The sequence below is a fragment of the Schistocerca piceifrons genome, chromosome 7 (assembly GCF_021461385.2).
Source record: "Schistocerca piceifrons isolate TAMUIC-IGC-003096 chromosome 7, iqSchPice1.1, whole genome shotgun sequence".
Classification (NCBI taxonomy): domain Eukaryota; kingdom Metazoa; phylum Arthropoda; class Insecta; order Orthoptera; family Acrididae; genus Schistocerca; species Schistocerca piceifrons.
The window spans coordinates 583326820-583340163 of NC_060144.1; the positions used below are offsets into that span (position 1 = coordinate 583326820).

The following is a 13344-nucleotide window of genomic DNA, read 5'->3' on the forward strand; positions in this document are numbered from 1 at the left end:
GCCTACAATTAACAAAGCTGTTGGAGACAGTTTGAGGAAGAATGGCTTGCTTCGTCACACGTTCGTAAGTACGAGAGAGTGACGGAGATGCTGAACAATATCCATTGGCAGAGGGGCGGTCTATACCAAGGAGGGCTTTGGAATAAAAAGTAGCAAGAACGGACGTTCCGAGAATAGTCAAACACACCGAGCCAGGTGGCGCAGTGGTTAGCCCACTGGACTCGCATTCGGGAGGACGACGGTTCAATCCCGTCTCCGGCCATCCTGATTTAGGTTTTCCGTGATTTCCCTAAATCGTTTCAGGCAAATGCCGGGATGGTTCCTTTGAAAGGGCACGGCCGATTTCCTTCCCCATCCTTCCCTAACCCGAGCTTGCGCTCCGTCTCTAATGACCTCGTTGTCGACGGGACGCTAAACACCACTAACCTAACCAATAGTCAGACAACATAAGTTATTACCTCCTCCCGTACAGATCTCGTGAAATCATCACGGTGGAAAAATGAGAGAAATTTGAGCTCAAACCGAGTTTATCGATAGTCTCTGTTGGTCCATTAAGGCCAGGGGACATCGGCCGGTATGTACTTTACAATTCAATAAACTTATACTTTATATAGCGCCACATCCAGTTTATGGCGCTATACGGTGTTCGTTGATTTGAAAAAAGCGTATGGGGCCAGAGATGGCAAAATGAATAGCCGAAACTAGTTGCTTCCAGAATAAAATAAAATACCTTAAAGTAGACGGCTGTTGGTAAAATTTATTGAATTTAAAAAAAAAATCTATAGTAGTTGTTCTACCGCTCCATTCGCGAATAGAACTGGAAAGGGGGGGACATATAGAGGTACTGGAAATACCCTCCGCCGCTCACCGTCAAGTGGCCTGCACAGTATAGATGTAATCCAGTTGCACGTGAGCCTGTATTCTGGAGTTACGTGCTCTCGCATTGAGCTTCATACCCACAAGCGACCATACCTCGACGCTAAAAACGAGCCGAGACGCTGCGGCGAAACACGTGCGCGACGGCGAGCGTCTTAGTCTTGGGGCGGGCAGGCGCCAGGCGCCAGACGGCAGCTCCTCGGCCCCATGTGGCTAACGCGGCCGGACCATTACGGACAGAGTGCGTCGCGTCGCCACGACGCTGGCGGCGACGGCGCGTATTTCAGCGCCTTCTGGCACGGCGCCGCCGCCGGCTAATCTAGCAGCTGCCTGCGCTCGTGTTTATTAAATATTTAAGTGCCGCCTCTTCGCCGTTCCTTACGTCCCCCTAGCACTTAAGGAGCTCCATTAGTCCCCACCGCGCGTCACATAAACCGATACAGGCCGCTCACAAAGTCAGCACCACCAAGAGGGTTGAGTTCCTCGTGATATAGATTGCTTCGGAGAGGGGCCGTGTCATTTCCACTTAATTAATTGTATTCGGGAGTCTTTAAACTTTTTTAACAGGTGGTACAGCGTTAAGGGCTATTCCAGCGATTTTAACACTCTGCGGGTCACAATGAAACACTACAACTTTTGGAGAACTCCACTGATGTTTACGTTTGCTCTCCGCCAGTGCATTGGATGGACGACGGCACAGACTGTTTGTAGCACAACAAGCCGCCCCTCCACACCCTTGCCCCACTTTTTCTGTTCCATTTGCCAATTGCGTAAGGGAAGAAAGTTTGCGGGGATATTTCCACATAAGACTTTATACCTCCACTCTCTCCCTTATGATCATTCTACAAGATGCAAGCTACAGAAAGTAATTTGTTTCTTGATTTGTGCAGAATCTCTCCGTGATGCACAATTCCTTTCTTGCAGTAACACCTACTGGCACCTTTTGAGTGTTTCACAGGAGGAGGACTGGGTGAACACGACATCAAAAGGCCCACTGTTCTCATGTAAACAATGACATCACTGGTATGTTTATGAAAGTGTAGTTTATGACCCTAATGTAACCAAACCCCTACTTGGATAGTCGCCTTATGTAAACACAATGGGCACTGAGATCCTCTGATCCTCATACAGAGTGATTCAACTGGCCACACCTATGTTTTTATGCAACCCGCAACACCTTCAAAAAAAAAAAAAAAAAAAACCGCGCGATATTTTCATACTCTATCGCTCGCTATGCGTAAACTATTAGTCCAACAGAAAAAGTGAACAAAATGACTGAGCACTACGGGACTTAACATCTGAGGTCATCAGTCCCCTACAACTTAGAACTACTTAAAACTAACTAACCTAAGGACATCACACACATCCATGCCCGAGGCACGATTCGAACCTGCGATCATAGCAGCAGCGCGGTTCCGGACTGAAGCGCCTAGAACTGCTCAGCCACACAGGCCGGCAAAATTGAACACGATTTTGTGTAGAGAATGTAGTGTAGTTAAATGTTGTACTTGCTTACGTTATCGCTGGAGGCCACAGTTTTCGAGTTATTCAAGATAAACGCGTTTTAAGTTCACTTTCGTACGTTTTTCATGAATAATTCGAAAACAATTAATTCTAACGAAAACGTATTCTAGGACACGTAGGTGATTTGTAATTCGTCAGGATTCTTCCGATAAAAATTAACTAACAATTGCCTTCACTGTACCTAAACTTATTTGGGTGGTTTCCTCTTAAATTGCTCCTGACAGACACTTCTGTATACATTGTGGCGCAAAAGTCACTGGACGCTGAGCACTGATTTAAACAAAAGACTGAATTTATGATTCATTACAAATACAAACAATACTTACTATTATTTTTACGTTCAAATTGTTTTCCATCTTCATTAATACATCTTTGAAGTTTTTTGGAACACTGTTCCATACTCCATGGCATAGTGTGGTATCTCTGTCCAAATAATGAAATGCATCGCGTATGTAGTTTTTCAGTTCAGCAATGGTTTGAGGCTTTTGACAATAAACAGAATCCTTGACGACATCCCACAGGGAAAAAAATCCATGAGCGAGCTATCTGGTGAACATGGAGGCATCTCAGTATCTGCCCTTCGACCAATCACTTTTCTTTGGAAAATTTCGTTTAAATAATCGCGGGCGGCGGGGGCATAATGTGGCGGAGCACCATCGTGTTGAAAGTAAATTTCTTGAAAGCTCTCAGCACATGTCGTAAGTCTTGGTACCAAGTAATTCTGAAGCATATTCTAATATCTCCTGTCACCATTCCTTCAAAAAAATGGTCTAATTACGCCAAGTGATGACATTCACTCCCCAAACACTCACTCCAGGCTGATTTAGAGGTTGTCCTAACAAAAGACTTTGATTGTCAGTAAACGAGTAAGTGCAGTTATGTATGTTAACTTGTCCGCTTAAATTAAAATTGGCCTCGTCAGACCGCACAATTTTATTCAATAGGGTAAGATCATGTTTATGTTGCTCTATTATCAACTCACAAAACTGAAGGGGACGATCTGGATCATCTTCAGATAAATCATGTCCTAAACGTGAAATGTAAACTTTAAACATCTGTTTGTGTAACATTCTTCACAATGACCTTCGTGATAAATCCAGCTCAGTTGCTAATCGTCTGGTTGATTTTCGCGGACTTTGGGTCACAGCTAAACATACCCGCAATTCGTTTTCCTCGGTTATGACTGTTGGGCTGCCAGGTCTTGTGCATTCATAACAAATCCAAGTTCTTCAAATATATCTCGTATGTGGTACACGAGTTTTGATCCAAAGGAGGCATTAACAACTGCACTAGCACCACTTTTATAAAATGTCTTTAATGTGAAAATCCTTTCTTTCGTTAACATCGTGACAATTCGGAAAACTATAACTGTAAACACGTCTCACAGATCACGCTTTTAACAATTCACTAGTCTGATTAATTTGTTTACTACGTCTTGCTGTTACTTTCGGCCGCGCGGACCGAGCGAGGTGGCGCAGTGGTTAGCACACTGGACTCGAATTCGGGAGGACGACGGTTCAATCCCGCGTCCGGCCATCCTGGATTAGGTTTTCCGTGATTTCCCTAAATCGCTCCGGGCAAATGCCGGGATGGTTGCTTTGAAAGGGCACGGCCAACTTCCTTCCCAGTCCTTCCCTAATCCGATGAGACCGATGACCTAGCTGTCTGCTCTCCTCCCCTAAACAGCCCAACTAGTGGCCGCGGAGTGGCCGTGCGGTTTGAGACGCCATGTCACGGATCGCGCCGCCCCTCCCGGCGGAGGATCGAGTCCTCTTTCAGGCATGGGTGTGTGTGTGTTGTTCTTAGCATAAGTTAGTTTAAGTAGTGTGTACGTCTAGGGACCGATGACCTCAGCAGTTTGGTCCCTTGGGAATTCACACATACTTGAACATTTGTTACTTTTCTGTTAACCAACTGTCCAATGAGTTTTGCGCCATCCTGCAGTAGAAAGTTGCCTTTGATGATGCTGACTCACTGATGACTGTAAGGTCAAATGATATCGAGCCTCTTTATTTTTCTCGTACACACCTTTCAGGTTAGGGGATGTCTCACCCTTAATAATGGCACAGCAAGTTCTTCTGGCCTGGAAGTATTCAATCCACTCCCTTAGTTGTTTCGCAATTCACAGAGTTTTTACCGTGAAGAATAATGGTTCATGTTCGATTTTCGCATACGTCCACAGTTTTACTCAGTCAGAGCTTTTTCCCGGACGACAACAGTCACCAACTATTCACGAAAGTCAGTTATGAGATGTAATGCACACAAAACACTCACTATGTGCGTCAAACATAGTGCACATAATTAGTAATGCAAGACATTCCTGTCTTATATCGCTATCGGCTGCACACGCGGCCGGGCCAGGCACCTGGAGGCTTCTTTCGCCGAAGGACGCGCCTTGTTCCCCGCTAACGCTGTCATGGTCCCCTCTGTCCTGCCCCTCTTTAATATTCGCCGCTTCGCAGGTCCCAAAGGGTCGACCCCTGTAAGCGTCAAATCCAACTAAGCCCTCCTGGGAAGCCCCACCAGCGCGCTTCCGTCTGTGTCGTGTTCGTTAACGAATCTGCTGTAAGAACACCGAAATTCTTGACGCGAAGGAAGCCAAGGGGCCATTACCCCCGCAAAGGTCTCAGAAATATGTTAAGTAGTTAACAGAAATACAGTAGAATATTACTGGTATCGAGAGGTTCAGGTGAGGTACCATAATGGTTATGTAATTCAAGTACCACTACAACGTAGTGAGCTGATGTTAGTGAAGAATGTCTTTATGGCGACAAAGAAAGGATTAACACCTCACTGTGTTCGAACAAGGTCGTGTAACAGGGCTGCGAGAAGCTGGATACTGCAGAAAGACCTGGCAGACATGTAGCCACTGTACATGATTGCTGGCAGCGGTGGTCACGACAATGTACGGTCGCAAGACCTATGGACGGTATCGTGGCACTATCGTCATGTTCTGCGTATGGCTCTGGCGCATCGTGCTGCTTCTGCAGTATCAATTTGAGCAGCAGTTGGCACCACAGTGACACAACGAACTGATACAAATCGATTACTTCGAGGACAGCTCCGAGCCAGACGCTCTACTGATCCCAATCCACCGTCACTTGTGACTTTAATGGTATCAAGCGAGAGCCCATTGGAAGGCAGGGCGCAGGTCCGTTGTGTTTCCTGGTGAAAGCTGGTTCTCTCCCAGTGCCAGTGGTGGCCATGTGCTGGTTAGAAGAAGGCCAGTTGAGGGCCTGCAACCAGCCTGTCAGCATGCTAGACACACTGGACCTACACCTGGAGTTATAGTCTGGGGTGCAATTTTCTATGACAGCAGGAGCACTCTCGCGACTATCCTACACACACTGACTGCAAGTTTGTAAGTCAATGTGGTGATTCGACCTGTTGTGCTGGCATTCATGAACATCATTTCAGGGGGTGTTCTTTCCAACAAGATAACGCTCGACCACATACCGCTGTTGTGACCCAACATGCTCTACAGAGTGTGGATATGTTGCCTTGGCCTGTTCGATCACCACATGTCTCCAATCGAGCATATAAGGGATATCATCGGACAAAGATCAGCAAAAATGTTCAAATGTGCGTGAAATCTTATGGGAATTAACTGCTAAGGTCGTCAGTCCCTAAGCTTACACAGTACTTAACTTAAACTATCCTAAGGACAAACACACACACCCATGCCCGAGGGAGGACTCGAACCCCCGCCGGGACCAGCCGCACAGCCCATGACTGCAGCGCCTTAGACCGCTCGGCTAATCCTGCGCGGCTAATCCCGCACGACTAGCATTAACTGTCCTGTATGACCGACTAAGTGCATCAGGCATGGAACTCCATCCCACAAACTGACACCCGGCACCTGTACAAAACAAAGCATGCACGTTTGCACGCTTGCATTCAACATACGGGAGGTTACGCCCATTACCAATGTACTTGCATTTCACAATTGCAGTGGTTCATCCCACTGTGACATTAAGCTGTAATTTTGCAATATTAATCACTTAAACATTTACCTGACAAGTGTACATCGGAAGTTTCATTATTCTGTACTAATTAATTTTTTAGTTGCGATTTTTTTCCGTCGGTGTATTTAAGTTGGTATTTAAAATCTGTTTTGCTATTTGTCGTCCATTTTATTCTTCTGCGCAAATTTTGATACAGTTTTTCTGCTTGGTTACTGATGATGTCTCTGAGCCATTCATAGTTTTAATGATGAGTAATTGAGACCAATTTTCTTCTTGTGTTGCACGCTACCATCGTTACCAAATTTTGATGGATCAGTTGTGACGAAGATCATGTGTGAATATACATTTTGTGCCGGTGTGGCCAGAATGCCTGAATCCTTGAGTGGTGCCTATAAGATGACACAGTGGAAACCGCATCTTAATCTGACAGTTAGATTGCGGGCAGTAAATATTTCCTTCTAATTTATGAGTTACCTTAGAAAATTACGCAGCTATATAATATTTCGACTTGAAGTACTGAATGGTATCCGGCCAATACGGTCATGAACTGTCGATGCCTCTGGCTAGCTTAGCGAATACCACGATGTGACCAGTGTGGCTCCGCTATGGCGATATCTCATGGATGTACGATGTGTGTAACACACCTAGAACAGTACTCTGATTGAAAAGGAGGGACTGGAGTTCGGGATTTCTACCTGCCCCTGGAGAAACCTATGAAAAAAGTGCCACTGCAGTATTTTTTTCTACCAGAATAGTATATCTACAATTTATATAGTATACATATCGCTGGCACCTTAACTTCTTCAACTCAAGTAACATTTTGACTCGGTAACGAGATTTCTAATCTCTGTTGACTTAGACGACTAGAGCAAAGACACGGCAGCTCCCCCAACTTCTTAAATCACCGAGATAACAAGAGCGACTCTATTTTTTGAACTATGGTAATGTATGGCTCCAGAATAGCCGATCTTTGAGACGGTTCAGGGATATGCACTTCTGTAGGACTGACAGCGTAAATAATATTGGGTTTGTCCACCCTTCCTTATGACGGCTTGAACTCTGCCGGCAACACTTTCAATGAGGTGTCTCATTACCCGTGGGAGAATGGCAGTCCATTCCTCCTCAAGAGCCGAAACCAGAGGAGGCAGTGATATTAAACAGTGGGGTCTGGAGCGAGGTCGGGGTTGTAGCTCATCCTGAAAGTGTTCCACTGAGCTCACGTGGGGGCTCTGTGTATGCCAGTCCGTTGCAGGAATGTTACTGGCCACAAGCTACCGCTTGCTGCTTTGTCATTCTGATGCAAACAATCATCGTCTCCTCTAGTATGGGCAGTTCGCAATGCTGTAAGAGGCGTTCGTATCCTTCCGCATTAAGCGTTTTCTTAAGCGCAGTAAGGGGATCTCATCCTAGCGACGGAAAACCGCCCACACCGTAATACCACCTCCGCCGCGCTTCACTGCTGGCACTATACATGATGGCAGGTACCGTTCTGGAAAGCTTTCCGTCGGACAGTTACAGTGTATAGCGCGATTCATCACTCCGAATCACTCGTTTCCAGTCATCCGCTGGCCACTGGCGTCGCTCTTTACACCACCTCGAGCGCCGCTTACCACTCAGAACAGAAATGGGTCGCGTATGACGATCTACTACACCACTGTACCCCATTCCTTTTCACAGTGCTAGCTGGGCTGCTGGTAGCACTCTGGAACTCACGAGTGATTTTTCACAACCACCGACCACAACACCTGACAGTCTCAGTACAGGAGGTCGGCGTAGTCTCGGTTTAGCTGTGGTTGTCGCTTCGAATTTCCTCTCCACAGTCACACCACCAACATTCGAGTTGGGCAGCATTAGAAACGTTGAAATGTCCCCGATGGGTTTGTTACTTATGTGATATCTAATGACTAGTCCACCAGTCCACGTTCGGTGACACTGAGCTCTCCTGACCGAGCCATTGTGCTACTTCCCTACTGACAACACTATACTCCCCGTCTCCTTTTATATTGAGGGGTCTGATCCTCGAGACTTAAATGGCTCTGAGCACTATGGGACTTAACATCTGAGGTCATCAGTCCCCTAGAGCTTAGAACCACTTAAACCTAACCAACCTAAGGACATCACACACATCCATGCCCGAGGCAAGATTCGAACCTGCGACCGTAGCAGTCGCGCAGTTCCGGACTGAAGGGCCTAGAACCGCTCGGCCACCGCGGCCGGCCCTCGCGATATACAGTGGTCGATTACATAGAGGTGTCGGATACTTTTGATCATATACTATATGGCGTCTTCTCGATGCGTACAACCTCACCTGCACATACAGAAGGTGATTTACAGACGAAAATCCGTCTTCTTTTCTTCTGGGCGATAGTTTAGTCAATAACTAACGTCCAGTCTTTCATAAACCGTGCTTGTTTATCAAAAGAAGCAACGGCATGGAAGACTTCCTCGTTCGTGTGCACAATATGCGGTGGATGTATTATACAAGTAAATATACGACGTATTTGCTAGACGACACTCGCCAAATAGCACTATCAACCAAGCCCGAAGTAGGTAAGGTGCTTCCTACTATGGAATACTCTTTCGCTCGTTACATGACTGAAACTTTTCATACATTTTGTGAACGTGCTTGGTTTAGAGTTTAGATGAAGGAGCCACATGGAATCTTCAGAGCGTCATTTTACACGGGAATTCGTTAGTTTTATGTCCTTTACACTATTCGTTTGTGAGCTAGAGAAAATGTTGTGATAGCTCCGTAAATACTGACTGATGTGGAATACAGTAGATAATAACTTTTCTGTTTCATTCAGCATTATATAGGCGGCTTTTTGTTTCCGTACACAGCGATAAGGCACGCTGGATGTCCGCATACATTTTAGAGATGCGACCAGACACTGGAGAAGTATGAGTCCCCCCGGTCTCTGTCCGTCCTGCACGCTCGTCTCTACCCCCCCCCCCCCCCCCCCTCTCTCTCTCTCTCTCTCTCTCTCTCTCTCTCTCTCTCTCTCTCTCTCCCTCTCTGCCACCGGATGCGGTGCGCGTAGCGAGAGCAAATGCCCGTCCAGTGCGGCCGGCACGCCACGCCGGGCGGCGCACGCGAGCCCAGCCGGCCGGCGTATCGCGATCAGCGGCGCCGCAGATCAATAAGCACGCCGTGCCGAGCCGCCCGGCCGAGGCGACGCTAAATGTGTAATTCCTATCGACTTTTCTTCGCGCCGACTGCTCCCGCAACACGAAGTGACGCCTAAAAGTGCGGCGTGCTCGACGGCGGCGCGGGCGCCATTACGTCTGCCCGCGGTCACGACAGCCGTGTCACCTCGGGACACGAAACTTAACACTTTTCTGGTGCCCGCATACCTCGAAACACACAATTACAGCTGTTCCAACAAAATAACTCTCAGTGAGGGATTGCGGTGGTCTAGCAATGAAGAAACACCGTAGAACACGCGACAACTCCCCGTTTTCTATTAATGGTCTCCGTTACTACTGTAGATCTTATTTCTTGTCCCGTATTCCCTATTCGTCACTATTACAAACAGCCTGCTAGATGAACGGAGACCGAATGCTTTTCCGATGTGTATCAAGAAAAGAATCAGCAACTGAACTGTGCGAAATAACTCATAGTACACTAGTAAATCAGGGTGGGTGCTCAATTTGTTTAAATCAACAGAAATTCCGAGGAGATTGTTAAAAGGGTTGACAAACGACTTCTAATATTTTATATTTCCGATAAATCATAAAAATTTTATTTCCATGAACGACAGAGGTGGCCTACGTGTCATAGCACGCTAAAATGGAAATCGACAATATTTAAATTTGTAGAACAGTCGTAAATATTTATACAGATTTGTCCCTTTCTAGAATGAGACACGCTCAGGGCCGCTACCAGACTGAGGTGGCGGGAAATAAAAGCTGTCACTGTGGCACACTTCGTGCCGCGTAAGGCGCGTGCCGTCACCGAGACACGCCCTTTGGTGCTGCTGCATCCAGAAGGCGGTGCTGTTGGGGCCCTGGCAACGCTTCTCTCGTCACAGGCGCGGTCCTCGCTTTCACGAATTCGAGACCCCGGTCACGGTTTGGGCCCAATAGGGCAGAACATGTGAACCCCTGGTGTCGCTTCGGATATCGGTAGTGAGAGCCTGACTCATTTCTGGAGCAAGGGGTGGGGTTGGACAATGGGTACATTTGGTCAACGGGCCCGTGACCTCTCCATAGGCACTATAGAGCCAACCCACTATACAGGTGGTGTAGTTGTGTCTTTTAAAGCAGAAGACGTTCGCCTACCACGTGTTTCCACTGTCAGCATTGGCTCGTGCTTTGCGAAACCTTCTGTATGCAGGTTAAAGGGTGTCCTGCCAGGAAAATCATTTTTAAAATAGGTCGTTTACATGATTACAGACTTGTTGCTGGGTATGAATCTGGATAGTACATGGGCTCACATGTAAACCTGCAATAATCAGCGGTCAGAGAAATGTTCGTCTTACTTTTTGTGAGACACTCTCCAAAACGAAGATAATTTCAGTCACGACATTTCCTCAAACCATAAACTATCGTGCGTTTTAGCGCACACACACACACACACACACACACACACACACACACACACACACACACACACACATACGCAGGAAATGAGTACGTCGGAAAAGCACATGACGCAAACCCTCCCACGTAGCAACAGGGCACCGTGCAGGCGGACGGTGAAGTCCTCGTGCGGGAGGATATTCAGATGTAGTGAAATGTGCCACGCTGATCCACTTTCCACGTTTGCTCATCGGCGCACGATGCAGAAACCGATGAGAGGGCATCCGTCTGTTAACCTACAGCACCCTGCACCATAAGCAAACCAGAACCACTGAACGGTTTGAGGAACGCACCACGGGGACACGAAGCAGTGTACTTAATTGGGCCAACCCCCGCCCCCATCCTCTTTACGATATCTGAATGCAGTTCCACTGTGCACATGTGAGGCGCTATCGAGCGAGGCCCATTCTCGTCGAACTGTGGCTGCGGTTGGGGGACCGTGGTTCGGGGGGGCTCTTCAGCGCGCCAGAGCACAAGGAGCGTCGCCCCTGCACGCAGCGGCTGGACCGCCGTCTCGTTCTGCACGGCGCCGCAGACGCGCAAGTGAGAGGCGCGATCGATGCGGGCCAATCAGCAGAGTACGGGCGTCGCGGCGCGGCACGGCACGGCACTGCACCAGCCAACAATTTTTGCGCAGATAAATGACCGTAACGGCGCCGTAAGTTTCTCTGGTCGTCCCGCGGCCACACTCTCGCCAGAGTTACCAGCGAGGGGAAAGCCGCCGGCGGGGGAAAAATGGCGAACACGTGGCGCAAATGAGAACAAACGACTCTGCGGCGCGCCAGGGGCTCAGCGCTCCCTTTACGTCTCGCTTCGAGATGCGCTCCTCTTACACTTTCTGCAACACCGAAACCGAGCTGTAGCAAGTGCAGTAACGGGTAGTAACCACTGGCGTCGGGTGAATTTGGCACGAACAATGAATCATTGTAGGTACGCAATGCGAGTGAAACTATAACGTCTTCTGAAATGGGTAGAGTGTGACAAACGTGAAGGTGCAACGGTTAACATCTGGACTCATATTCGGCGCTCTAATCCCCATCAAACCACCCTGGTTTAGATTTGCCGTGGTTTTCCTAAATAACTTGGGGCGTACGTCGCGACAGTTCCTTTCAGTAGGTTCTTATATGATACCTTTCTCCTTCACAAACTGAACAGAATTTTCGAATTATCCGAGGCACGATTTATTTTCCTCTTACCCACAACTCTCAAACAACAGATGCCGCATACACATTGAAGCGCCAAAGGAACTGGTGTAGGCATGTGTATTCAAATACAGCGACATGTAAAGAGGCAGAATACGACGCTGCGAGTTTGAACGTGGTGTTATAGTTGGCGCACGAATGATGGGACACAGCATTTCCGACGTAGCGATGAACTGGGGATTTTCCCCTACGACCATTTCACGAGTGTACCTTGAATATCAGGAATCCGGAAAAACATCAAATCTCCGACATCGTCGCGGCTGGAAAAATCCTGCAAGAACGGGACCAACGACGGCTGCGCAGAATCGTTCTACGTGACAGAAGTGAAACCCTTCCGCAAATTCCTGCAGATTTCAATGCTAGGCCATCAACAAGTGTTAACGTGCGAGACATTCACCGAAAGATCGCCGATATGGGCTTTCGGAGCCGAAGGCGCACTCGTATACTCTTGATGACTGGACGACACCAAGCTTTACGCTTCGCCTGAGCCCTTCAACTCCGACACTGGACTGTTGATGACTGGAAACATGATGTCTGGTCGGACGAGACCGTTTCAAATTGTATCGAGCGAATGGCCGTGTACGGCTAACGGGTATGGATACAACCTTATGAATCCATGGACGCTGCATGTCAGCAGGGGACTGTTAAATCTGATGGTGCCTCTGTAATGGTGTGGGGCGTGTGCAGTTGGAGTGATATGGGACCCCTGATACGTCTAGATACGACTACGACAGGTGACACGTACGTAAGCATACTGTCTGATCATCTCCATCCATTCACGTCCGTTGTGTATTCCGGCGGCTTGGGCGATTCCAGCAGGAAAATGCGATACCCCACACTGCCAGAATTTCTGCAGAGCGGCTCCAGGAACACTCTTATGAGTTTCAACGCTTCCGGTGGCCACCAAACGCCCCAGACATGGGCTATAGCCTTAGAGAACTTCAAGCGTATCTCGCCGATCCTTACTACTTCCGTATCCCACATCTTTGGGTATTGATTCTTCCTAACGTCTTAACCTTCAGGCTACTCTTCATCACTACTATATAGTGACCTGAGTCTATATCTGCATATCTGGAATGCGTAGTAACGTGCTGTTCAGAAGAGATCTCCACCCCTTCATGGACAGCCCTACGGGATTTATGGTGTCAATACCGTCCAGTACTACTTCAGAAGAGTCGAGTCCATGCCACGTCGTG

At 47.8% G+C, this 13344-nt stretch overlaps 1 protein-coding gene and 1 non-coding gene across 2 annotated transcripts in view; one reads left to right on the forward strand and one right to left on the reverse strand.

Annotated features, from left to right (window-relative positions):
• The window catches only part of LOC124804992 (neurobeachin), a 1009542-nt gene that overhangs the window by 436036 nt on the left and 560162 nt on the right, over window positions 1-13344 (reverse strand). The window lies entirely within an intron of this gene.
• Trnaa-cgc lies at window positions 190-262 on the forward strand. Its single transcript has one exon. It is a non-coding gene; the product is annotated as a tRNA-Ala (tRNA).